Here is a 12,389-nt window from a genome sequence, read left to right as displayed (position 1 = left end):
GAGGAGCTAGTGCTGCCTTTTTATACTTGGAGAGATGTGCTATTACATGCGATTTGTAATTATTTTTGTATTTAGGAAATATTACACTATGTAAGAAAATAACTTAGATTAGGTCAGCATTTTTTGGCCTAGATTTAGGGGCGACTGGTATGTAGTAAGGAGGTGGGAATAGAATGCTCATTCCTATGTTAATTCCTAATTCCACGTACGGTTGGTGGAATAATAAAATGAGGAATGGTCATTCCCCTCATATTCGCTAATCCCATATATACGGTATTAATGATTCTCCCTCCTCTTTTGGTACTATGTAATCCTAATTATAAGGAATGAATTTTATTTTTTATTTTGACAAAACTACCCCCGTTTATTTATTATTTTGACAAATCTACATTATCACATGATTCACATCTCATATATAGTCATCATCACGTCTTTTATCTAGTTCTCTTCCAAATTCATCGCAGACGGACACACAACAATACATACAATTCTGCCTCAATTTTCAGGTTAATAATTGCAAGGGAAAGGATATGATTTCTTATAAACAGACGCCTTTGATTGATTTTGGTACTGATTGATTATATATGTTGTTTTTGCTTTCTGTCTTTTATATATATATATATATATATAATATCTCCGTCCTTATAAAAAATATCAATTTGTTAATAGAACGGATTTTAATAAAGTAATTTAATGTATTGCACTAAAAAAATGGAGATTACCGATGGTGATTTGCTGTCGGTATTGACGGCACAACGGCCGATAAAGTAGTTGCTGGCGGCGTTACCGGCGGCAAATCGCCGTCGTTGATTTAGTAACGCCATTACCGACGGCGATCGGTCGCCGCCCGCAACTAGCAGCAAAGCCGCCGGCATTTTCGCCCAACGGCAAAAGCCATCGCTAATTAGTTGCGGCGCCACCGCCGTCGGCCCATCGGTAATGTTGACCGGACGGCGGTGGCGCACTCGCTGGACTTGGCCGAGGTATTACCGACGGCAAAATACCGTCGGTAATATTTTTTATTTTATTTTATTTATTTATTTATTTTATTGTATGTCCATAATTTATTTCCGTATTTATACAGTATTACATAAGTTAGATGAACTTCCCAGTCGGTCACCCATCTTAGTTGTGCTCTAAGTCAAGAGCGCTTAACCTTGAAGTTCTTTTCGAGTAATATCTTACATTAGTGATGAGTGATGAGTAAATCGCTAATCAAATTAACATTCTTAAGTTATAATTATAAGATTTTAATAAGATGTGTACATTGACGTATGAATCAGATGATACATTAATCCATGTTGGATAACTACTTAAACTCTTGGCTTGTTTTATTAGCTAGACGATCTTTATTAATGAAGTTTCATATTTTCTGATAGTCTGGTTGAAAATTGATGTTGTGACACATATTGCTAAAAGAGGTCATTATCCGATATTTATGAAACATGAATTTGGAGAATTTGATTGAAGTAAACGAAACTTTTGAGGTGAATAATCAATGTTTAAATTTTCAATTGTATTTCAATATATATTTAATTTTAATATTTTTGTATTATTATCTTTGACCAACTTATTAGATGATAAATGAAAAAAAATGAACAAAAAAATAAATAAGAAAAAGGCTGAAAAGAAAAATTACCGACAGCATTTGCTGTCGGTAATTAGCGGCGCGGCACCGCCGTCGGTAATTTTGGCCGGTCGGCGGTGATGCTATCACCGGATGTTACCGACGGTGGTGATTAGCGGCAGCCACATGCCGCCGGTAAATAGCGACGGCAATTGCAGTCGGTAATAAATAAATATTATTAAATTAATTAATAATAAATATAAAATAATATATATGTAAATTAGCGATGGTGCAACCGCCGCTAATTAGCGGCAGCTGTTTTGCCGTCGGTAATGCACCGATAATAGGCAAAAAGGCGGGTCGTCGTTTTTGCTGCCGTCGGTAATTGCCGGCGGCGCCGCCGCCGTTGCTATTCACGTGTTTTTTTGTAGTGTTGTGAGTGGAGTTGTAATACCCCGTTTCCTCGAGCTAAGTTTAGAATAATTTTGAACTTAGATTTAAGATGATTCACGCCGGATAAAGAAAAGAATTTATTTTAATTCCAACAAAAATGATTTACAAAATTTTTTTGTAAATTTAGTTATTAAATTTTTATGCATTGCATATTTATTTAATTTAGCATTCAAGCATTTTTCACGAGTTATTAGTTAGCCAACCCTGAGGAATTATTACAGTTTCGACAATTTTATCCTGAGGGATTTTATTTGTCCAATCATGTAATGCCCCGACTTTTTATTAAGGATTATAGACTTTTAATTATTGATTTAAGGATTTCTTATGGTAATTAGGGTTCAGCATCCATTAATAAAATACGGAGTTATGTGAATTTGATGATTACATACGTGATAATTTATTTTTATTTTTATTTCAACGGATGATGCACTCAAAATATATTTTGAGTCCATTAAGAGAATGATGGAGCTCAAAGATTTATTTTGAGTTTTCAAATCAAAAAAAAAAATTATGTATTTATTTATTTTTACCGAGAAATTTAGGAATGATGAGTTATAAAAATTTTCCATCAATATTTTTCTCAAATTATTTTCCTATGATGTATTTATAAATTGAGAGAGTGCACTAATGTTAGTGCTATTTATTCTAATTTTGATCACAAGAGTTTTATGCTCTAGCATTTTATCAATTGATGATTAGTCTTACATATATTTTTTTTTACACATGGGTTATTACTACACCACATTTTTATATTTACTTAATGTAACACCCCATTATCCTCCACTAATATTTTCTTTTCCCTACCACTAATCTTTTTCCCTACCACCACTAATATTTTCTTTTCCCTACCACTAATCTTTTTCCCTACCACTACTCCTACCTCTCCACCACACTACTCCTTTTCCCCCACCACTACATTCTTTCTCCCACTCTCACAACTTTTCTCCCACCATTATCACACTCCATAGAAGCCTTTGAAGCCCCAAGAGAAGTAGCAAAGCAAGGGAGAGTGTGGGAAAACTATAGAGTGAAGGTTGTGCTTCGAGGGTGAGTTTTTCTTTGCTTTTTCTCAACTGAAAATGCTTTATGGCCATGGATTTTTACACATTTGTGTGCTATATTATGTGAGGATATGTTTTATGATTTTGGATGATTATTTTGGTAGAGTTTATTGGGTGAAAAACCGTGCATGAGGTAAGGCAGCGAATCTGCCATAAGCACACTGCTCGGCAGTGTTTTGCAAGACGATTCCAGCCATCAAAATGATTCCCAAAAATTCCCAAATTAATTGTGTATCATCTTTCATATGTTTTCTATACTCTGGTAAAATTTCAGAAGGTTTGGAGCTCTTATGATTTATTTATGAATTTGTAAACATCACTGCCCATCTGGAATACATTTTTGGTAAACAATCTTTGGGAGGCCATAAGTAAAGTTTCAATCGGTGAAAACCTTTGAAACTTGAATATGTCACTCTAGACTCCCGTATCGTTCTTTTGACATCAGTCTCACCATTTTTGAGTAAGGGAAACAACCGGTATAAATTCTTGAAATCTAGTTCTTATTCCATGTACCATCCAGTAGATTTTACAAACCTACGACTTTGAGGTGGCAAAGGCCGACTTAAATCTTTGATTCTCAAGCCTATCTTTCTACTGAATATTCACTGACATGTTGGGAACTTACTTGTTCAGTTTTAGAATTTTTGGTGAAGCCTAAAGTGGTTTTTCCGATTTATGTTCTGAATCTGCCAAACTTGAACTCTTTTTGTGCACTGAACTTTAGACAGTCATATCTTCTAAACCATGAATGTTCTTGGAGTAAATCCAACTGGAGAGTGTTATGATCTCTCCCTAGTTTCCAGATTGACCCTTGGGGTTCCCAGTGGAGTTTTGTAAAGGGAGATATGACTTTTTAAAGAAAGCCCACTGACTTGGTTGTAATCTGGAAATCTGAAATTTTCAGATTTTTGCTTGTTAAATACCCATCTTGAGAGGGCATATCTTGCTCGTTTGAATTTTTTTTCATTCGATTCAAATTGGAGAATGATCCTTGAAATGTCTAGTTTCCAGAATGTCTTTTGGAGCCTCATTTGGAGATCCGAGGCAGATTTGATGTCTGTTGCAAAACAACCTCTTAAGAGCTCAAGTTGTTGAATTATTTTCTATGTATCAAAGTTTATTTTAAAGGATGTTTCATGAAAGATTTAGTATATGTGCGTAACGAGTTTGGGACTATTTATTTTAAATGAGGTCCGTTCTTTTATTTAAATTATGATGGACTTTTAATGAATATTTTTGGGATTAAACTCTTATTTCTTGATTTATATAAATTATTTTTTAAGGACTTATAAATATGAATTTCGTAGGCCTACTGACCTACTGTGATCGACGGTTTATCGATGTCTAATAGCTTTGAAAATTGTATAGCAAGTCCCTACATGAGTCTTGAGTACCCTGGTAAAATTTCAAGCCATTCCAACTTCGTTTGATACTTCTTTAAAATGCAAAACCTAAACTGCACATTACTACCGAGAATTTCAGAGAACAGAGGAAAGAGTCATTCATTTCAGTAGCTTCCTGTGTGATCTAGCTTTCCAAATTTTTATGGTATTAACCTTATTGTGTTAGCTAGATATCCACCAAAGTTGAGCCCAGTTTGACAACGTTTACTATTTTTCAAAAATCCAAGTTTTCGATTGTTCAAAACTGCCGAACATGGTAGATCGTGGTAAAAACGTCATATCTCTCAAACCACTTGGATTTTTCGACTCTACTTTTTTTTTATATGAAACTAGACTCGAAGATCTTTCTTTCGGTATGAGTCTCGAGTCCAGGAGATGTCGGAGCCAGAACAGATTAAATTTTGAAGTTGAGTCAGTGTAAAAACAGAGCGTGTTTTGATGATGTTTGATTGTGATTCTTATGTGCCTTATGTGTTTGTGTTGCCTATGTGTTTGAATGAGATTAGACGAGGTATGATTGATTTTTGACTGTCTTTAATGTAACGAATTATGGATTCTAGAACCCTAAAACATTAAAAGATACCCTAGGCACGTAGAATTAGACTTTGTCTTATGACAATTTCTTCACGAACTTATCGACTCTTCATCAATGAAGGTCCGGGCGACAGAAAGTGAAGCCGAAGAAGAAACGACTCCACGCCAGCTTTAAGAACAATTGAGGTGGGCATTACTTTTACTATACGTATATAGAGATCCCCTGCGTGTCGTAGGCCTCTTATACGAATATATGCATGAGATGATTTTAACTGTTAATTTCAGTTTATTATTATGCCCAAATGATAAATGACTCTTATGAAATGAAAATGAAATGTTCATGAAATGAAATGAAATGTTTATGAAATGATTGACTGCCAAAAATGTTTATGTTTTTATATGTATCCTATCTGTGTTGGTTCGCCAACTTTAAAGGAAATCCAATTGGGATCCTATGCTAGACAAAGGTCGCTAGCTAGGATTAACGTGTACACTCATGGAGACCGCGAGTCGCTTGCGACCGGTCTTGGCGTCCGTGGTAAGGAGGCCTCCTTCCCGACGCGTGACAGAAAGGACAGATATGGATCATATAGACTGAAAATGGGATGCGCATCCACCTTTATGAAAATGAATGAAATGTTTTAGTAAGCGCAGGTCATTCAAGAAAAACCCTGTGTGTTACTGTTGGCAGTTCAATTTATATATGTATGCATGTTGTATTTTCGGCTTATGTCACTGAGTATTTTTATACTCAGCCCTGCATGTATTTCTAAATGTGCAGGTTGAGCAGGCGATGGAATGGATCGGTGTTGAGCGGATTTCCCTTTTGATGTTTATGTAATGAAACCTTGAGTATGCATCTCCATATGCATAACTCACACGTTTTTTCGCTGCAAACACTCTGACTTATTTATCATTTCTACTTGAACTTATTACTACTTCATTTTAATTAACTTTCAGTTGGGGTCTAGTCGTTATGGCAGACTCATTTGTGAATTACCCAAGTGGTTATATATATATACCACTAGTTTGTTATTAATGTTGATTACTTAGTAAATCCCCTTTAATTTCCGTTTCTTATTGTTCACCCCAAGTCATAACCCCGGTTAACCCGTCATTGGGATAGTGGGCTGTGACAGAGTGGTATCAGAGCAGTTCGTTTGCTCTGGCACTAGAAACCTTATTCTAAAAAGCCAAGTCTAGTTTGATTCACTAGACATACGTGGGTTAATACGACACCGCTCAACACTCCATTGCATCGTGCTCAATCAAGGAAAAAGGTAACTGCAGTTACAACGTTTTAAAGATGTTATTGTTCTAAACTGTTTCATGAAGATGTTTATGTAAAGAGCATGCTATGATGAAATGTTGAATGTTTTGCCTTTCATGGCATATCATTGCAGTTATGATGATATAATAAGAAGAATGATAGAGAATTGACACATGCTTTCCCCAGAAAACATAGATTGTTATAAGTTGCATGATCACGATTCTAAAAGAACATAGACTGCTGGATTAGTAGGATATCTCTACAATCTAGATTCTTGAAGTGATGATTTAGAAGAATGATAGAGAACTTAGAGCATTTCAGCTTCCACAAGAAAACAATGGTTCTTTTGAATTATAAAGAGGAATGAAAAGACATGTACGCGTTGAAGGAAAAGCATGGAATGATGATACAAGATGAATTCAAGGCAAACATTGCATCAAGGGTTTAAGCATAAGTCTCTACGTTCGAATGTTTACACACGATGGAACATCGAATCGACTTATGTTACACGATAGATTATAAAAAGGGCGTGATTTGATTGTCTGCGGGTTATATATATATTTGTGACATACATGGGAAATGGGATCCGAGTCCACTAGAATAGAAGACCTTAAAATAAGTTTAGTTGTCTTAATGAAACTTATGTTTTGTTATGCATAGTATGTTCATAACCTTGTACATTTAAGAGTTTTACGTCTACTTACGTATAAGAAGACTCACACTTTCCCTTATCTATTAAAGAGGGTTACGTCCAGGCATATTCCGATAGTTAGGAAAGCTCCGCGTTTGACCCAGCAGAGACTACCCGGGCATATCGGGATTTTAGTATAGCTTTTGACGACGACATAAGAATTGTTATAGCTCAGTATACACGCCTTTGGACTGTTGCCCATGTCTTTGGGACTACAAGTTATATAAGAAAATATGGTTCGACTGTCTGTATGTAGACCTTGGGGAATAAGAGTCTAGTTCAATAGGACTAGAACCTTAAGTTTGAGCTTTAAGCTGCCACTACGAACTCAAGTTTCGTTATGTATAGTATGTCCACGACTTCTCAAGTTCGGGACAATGTTTCCCGTGTGACTGGGAAGTGATGATGTTGGACCTGGCCAGTCCACATGATCCAAATCTCAGTAGACGTCTTTTGGGTTGAAAACCTATATGTTTCAACTTTCGGTTGAAAAGCCAGACGGGTTCTTACTCGAGGTCATTTTGTTCGACCTTGTAGTTAATCATTTCATACCCTCTGGTCATTCTTTTGAATCTCTTGAACAATTTCTACAACACCTTGCTTTGATGTTGTGTTGATTTTGAGCCTTGCAACTCGTGAGTTGTCATAGTAGATTCCCTTTATCGATTAGACTAAGAAGTATTAGTCTACTGACCTAGTATACCACCCAAACTATAGCTTTGTATAGTTGTCTCTCATTGTGTTTAAATTAGTTGAGATTAGTCTTTGTCCTATGAATATTATCGACCACTCATTATGATAGAAATTCAGAATCCAAATTGAGACCGTAATATAGTGTTTGCGTACATGAACGACTTTCTGTGTTGCATTCCAATTGACTGAATTTGCAGATTTTGGTTGAAGGCCAAAAGAAAAGCGATGACTCAAGAAGAGCTGTCAGACTTGTCTTAGAAGATTTTCAGACGGGGGTATATGACAATTATATTTCTAATAGCCGTTATAAGAGGAAAGGAAAAGAAGTGTTTAATCCAAAGCAAAACAAGATGGGATATGACCAAGTATGACCATATTTTCTGCAGCATGTCCGTTAGGCCCCACAGTAGGTGGACATAGAAGAAAAGATGATAAACAAGTTTCACTCCGGCCTAAGGTACTCGACAATTATACTGAGTTTATGAACTCTGAATTGTTCAGCCAAGCTCTGGACGCCGAGGTAGTAGGCCCGAGATTTGCCCGACCCAAACTCAACTCAGGAAGCAAATGATCAAGGACGAAGGCAAGACTACTATGATAGTCGAAATGGCAAGAGGCCTCGGTAGGAAACATAGTGCCCAAAGGCAAGGACAAGGACATCAAACAAACATAGGACCTGCTAAGGATAATCAGGGCCAGCCTGGGGTACCTCCATGGCCGAAGTTTTCCAAGTCATATTATGATATATGTTTGGATGATAGTAATACATGTTTTAAATATGGTCAGAAGGGCCATTTTGCTAAAGATTTCCAAGCGAGGCCACAAGGAGGGATGTGAAGATCGAATCAACCGGGTCAAGCACAACCATTTAGGGTCATTCTAGGCCAACAACTACTCTATCCACCACAACCCCCTTAAGTTAGAACCTATGCCCCGCACAAGAATAAATAAGGAAGCAAACAAGGAAACCTAATAAGTATGGGCACGCTACTCAACACACCTGTTATACTTCTGTTCGATACGGGTGCCTCGCATTCTTTCTCTGCAAGTGCATGTGCAAATACCCTAAAACTCATACCTGAAAAGGGCTAATCTGGACATGAGAAATTCTTTACCCATAGGAGGGGCGACGATAGAAACACATGCTTACTCAAACCAAGAGGTAAACATAGGATCATTTAAGGTCATAGTGAACAACTTGCAGTTTATACAATATAGGACATTGATGTAATCCTAGGGATTGACTGGTTAGCTAAGAACTACGCCACAGTTTTATGCAAGGAGCGAAAGATTGCTTTTAACTTTTCGGGGATGGATGCTTTGAGATAAACCTGGGGAACATGATACCAATTATTTCAGCCTTACAAGCGAGGAAGATGATGAACAAGATAGACTGCCAAGCTTTCCTGGTATACCTGATCGGAGGAGTTGAGACCAAAGGGATAATTGAAGACGTAGAGATTGTACGGGAATTCTGAGATATTTTTCAGAAAATTTACCAGGGCTGCCACTCGATAGACAAGTAGAATTTACCATCGATTTAGAACCAGGATCAGCACCGGTATCCAAGGCACCTTACAGGATGGCTCCAAGGGAATTGGAGGAGCTAAAGATCCAATTACAGGAATTATTGGACCTAGGTTTTATCAAACCTAGTGTATCCCATGGAAAGCGCCTGTGTTATTTGTTAAGAAGAAGGAAGGCACCTTGAGGATTATTTATTCGACCAACTCAAAGGTGTGAGTGTAATCTTTAAGATCGATTTGAAGTTTGGGTATCATCAGTTAAAAGTTAGACATGAAGATATACCCAAAACGGCTTTCCGAATAAGATATGATCACTACGAATTCGTAGTTGTGCCGTTCGGATTAATAAACGCGCCAGTGGTGTTCATGGACCTCATGAACAAAGCATTCTATCCTTACTTGGATAAGTCCATCTTGGTATTCAAAGACGATATCCTTATCTACTCTAAGATTAAGAAGAATATAAGAAACATTGAGAATCGCGTTGCAAACACTAAGGGGTGAATGTCTTTATATCAAATTCACTAAATGTGAGATTTGGCTTAAGGTCAGAAGGTATCAAGGTTGAAGCAGTACAAGGATGGAGGTCACCAACAACTCCAAATGAGATAAGAAGTTTCTTAGGATTAGCTGGCTACTATCGAAGATTCATTGAAGGATTTTCAAAAATAGCAAGACCAATGACGCAGTTACTTGGGAAAGGAATCAAGTATACTTGGACTGATGAGTGCGAGAGAAGTTTTCAGCAGCTCAAGGACATGTTAACTACTGCACCAGTGCTAGCAGTTCCAAAACCAGACAGGGAATATGTGATCTACACGGATGCGTCGAAAAATGGACTAGGTTGTGTGTTAATGCAAGAGGGAAAGGTGATAGTATATGCATCGCGACAACTTAGACCACATGAACTGAATTATCCAACCCATGATTTAAAATTAGCTGCAGTGGTGCATGCACTGAAAATATGGAGACATCACCTATACGGAGTTAGGTGTGAGATATTCACCGATCATAAAAGTTTGAAATATTTTTTTTCAAGCAAAGGGATCTGAACATGAGACAAAGAATATGGCTCGAACTAGTAAAGGATTATGATTGTGGTATTAACTACCACCCAGGCAAGGCCAATGTAGTAGCCGATGCATTGAGTCCTAAAGTCTCGTCGAAGTTAGGATACTTTCTCACGAGGGAAGATGAACTCATTAAAAACTTTGACAAGATGAGGATAGAAGTGATTAAACCACCTAATACAATAGCGAGTGTTATTGCGACAATACCCAGTATGAGAAAAATGGTGGTAGAAGCAAAAAGGAAGGACGAAAAGATGGAGAAGCTACGAGGAAGAATAAGGAACTTAAGAATCAGATAATGCTATCTTCTTTGAAGAGAAGATATGCATGTCCATGACAATGAACTTAAGAATAAGATAAAGCCATGGCACCCATATACTGTCACCAGGAAGTACTAAGATGTATTAAGATCTAGAAAAATTCTAGTTAGGAGGAATGAAACGAGATGTAACCTCATTTGTTGAAATATGTCTTGCGTGCTAGCAAGTGAAGGTTTTACAACATATCACATTGTTACTTTGAGTCTTCGAGCTCATAAAGTCAAGCTTAATGTCGTGTTTGGGACAAACTGAGCCCTTAACGAACCAATGAATTTCGTTGTCGAGATGGATTTTTTCGAATCCATCATACTTAAGCAAAGGTTGTCACGAAAGGGGGCAGTCAATGCCCACATGACTCGAGATTCCTTCGATGAATGAATAAAAGTTTATAACGGCGTTTTAGGCTGACTGCCTACATGCTCGAAATGGTTGGTCTCCTTACAAACTGTTTAAGTTGCCTTAAGAATGCTCTAGAGATATTAGTCATTATAGTTCCGCTTAAACGACATAGAAATTATTAATAAGGTATGTTGAGGACGACCGAGCTAAACCGGGGTGAAAGCTGAGAACATGTTTTTGCCACTCATTGTGAGACATATAATACCAGTTATCAATCGACTATCGATAGATTGGCAAATGAGGCGTTATACCTGATGAAATATAGATCACCACTTTGTTGGGATGAAATGGCGAGATGATTGAGATCGTCCGTCAAATCAGAAAAAGGAATCAAGGAGGCCCAGGATAGACAGAAGTCATATGCTGACAAGCGCCGAAAGGACCTATAGTTTGAGGATGTAAAGAAAAATTTTCTGAAGGTTTCTCCATCAAGAGGAATCGTTAGATTCGGTGTAAAGGGTAAACCTAAACCCCGTTTTATAGGCTCATACGAGATTGTAGAAAGGATAGACCCAATAACTTACTGGTTGGCGTTAGCGCTAAGCTTTGAGAATGTGCGTAATGTATCCCATGTGTCGCAAATAGAGAAGTATGTTTACGATTCAAAGCATATGATCCATAAGAACAACATTATTATTAGTCAATATTTGAGTTACGAAGGAAGATCCAAATCTATCTTAGATCGGGAAGTTCAGGTACTAAGGACTAAGTCAATACCGATAGTAAGGGACCTATGAATATATCATGGTCAATAATAGACTACCGTCTAACAGGAAAGTGAAGTACTCAGAGTTATTTTCTGAGGTACAAATTTCGGGACGAAATTTATGTTAAGGGGGATAGTATGTAATGCCCCGACTTTTTATTAAGGATTATAGACTTTTAATTATTGATTTAAGGATTTCTTATGGTAATTAGGGTTCAGCATCCATTAATAAAATACGGAGTTATGTGAATTTGATGATTACATACGTGATAATTTATTTTTATTTTTATTTCAACGGATGATGCACTCAAAATATATTTTGAGTCCATTAAGAGAATGATGGAGCTCAAAGATTTATTTTGAGTTTTCAAATCAAAAAAAAAAATTATGTATTTATTTATTTTTACCGAGAAATTTAGGAATGATGAGTTATAAAAATTTTCCATCAATATTTTTCTCAAATTATTTTCCTATGATGTATTTATAAATTGAGAGAGTGCACTAATGTTAGTGCTATTTATTCTAATTTTGATCACAAGAGTTTTATGCTCTAGCATTTTATCAATTGATGATTAGTCTTACATATATTTTTTTTTTACACATGGGTTATTACTACACCACATTTTTATATTTACTTAATGTAACACCCCATTATCCTCCACTAATATTTTCTTTTCCCTACCACTAATCTTTTTC

The 12,389-nt window shown here is 36.7% G+C and overlaps 1 long non-coding RNA gene across 1 annotated transcript; it reads left to right on the top strand.

Moving 5' to 3' along the window:
• Window positions 1-2,842: 2,842 nt before the first annotated feature.
• LOC130988207 (uncharacterized) lies at window positions 2,843-6,057 on the top strand. The gene is made up of 3 exons (XR_009090016.1): window positions 2,843-3,067; window positions 5,140-5,204; window positions 5,800-6,057. It is a non-coding gene; the product is annotated as an uncharacterized LOC130988207 (long non-coding RNA).
• The last annotated feature ends 6,332 nt before the right edge of the window (window positions 6,058-12,389 follow it).

Source organism: Salvia miltiorrhiza, chromosome 1 (assembly GCF_028751815.1).
Source record: "Salvia miltiorrhiza cultivar Shanhuang (shh) chromosome 1, IMPLAD_Smil_shh, whole genome shotgun sequence".
Taxonomy (NCBI): Eukaryota; Viridiplantae; Streptophyta; class Magnoliopsida; order Lamiales; family Lamiaceae; genus Salvia; species Salvia miltiorrhiza.
The sequence above is the reverse complement of the archived record's forward strand: the minus strand, read 5'-3'. Positions and strand labels throughout refer to the sequence as shown.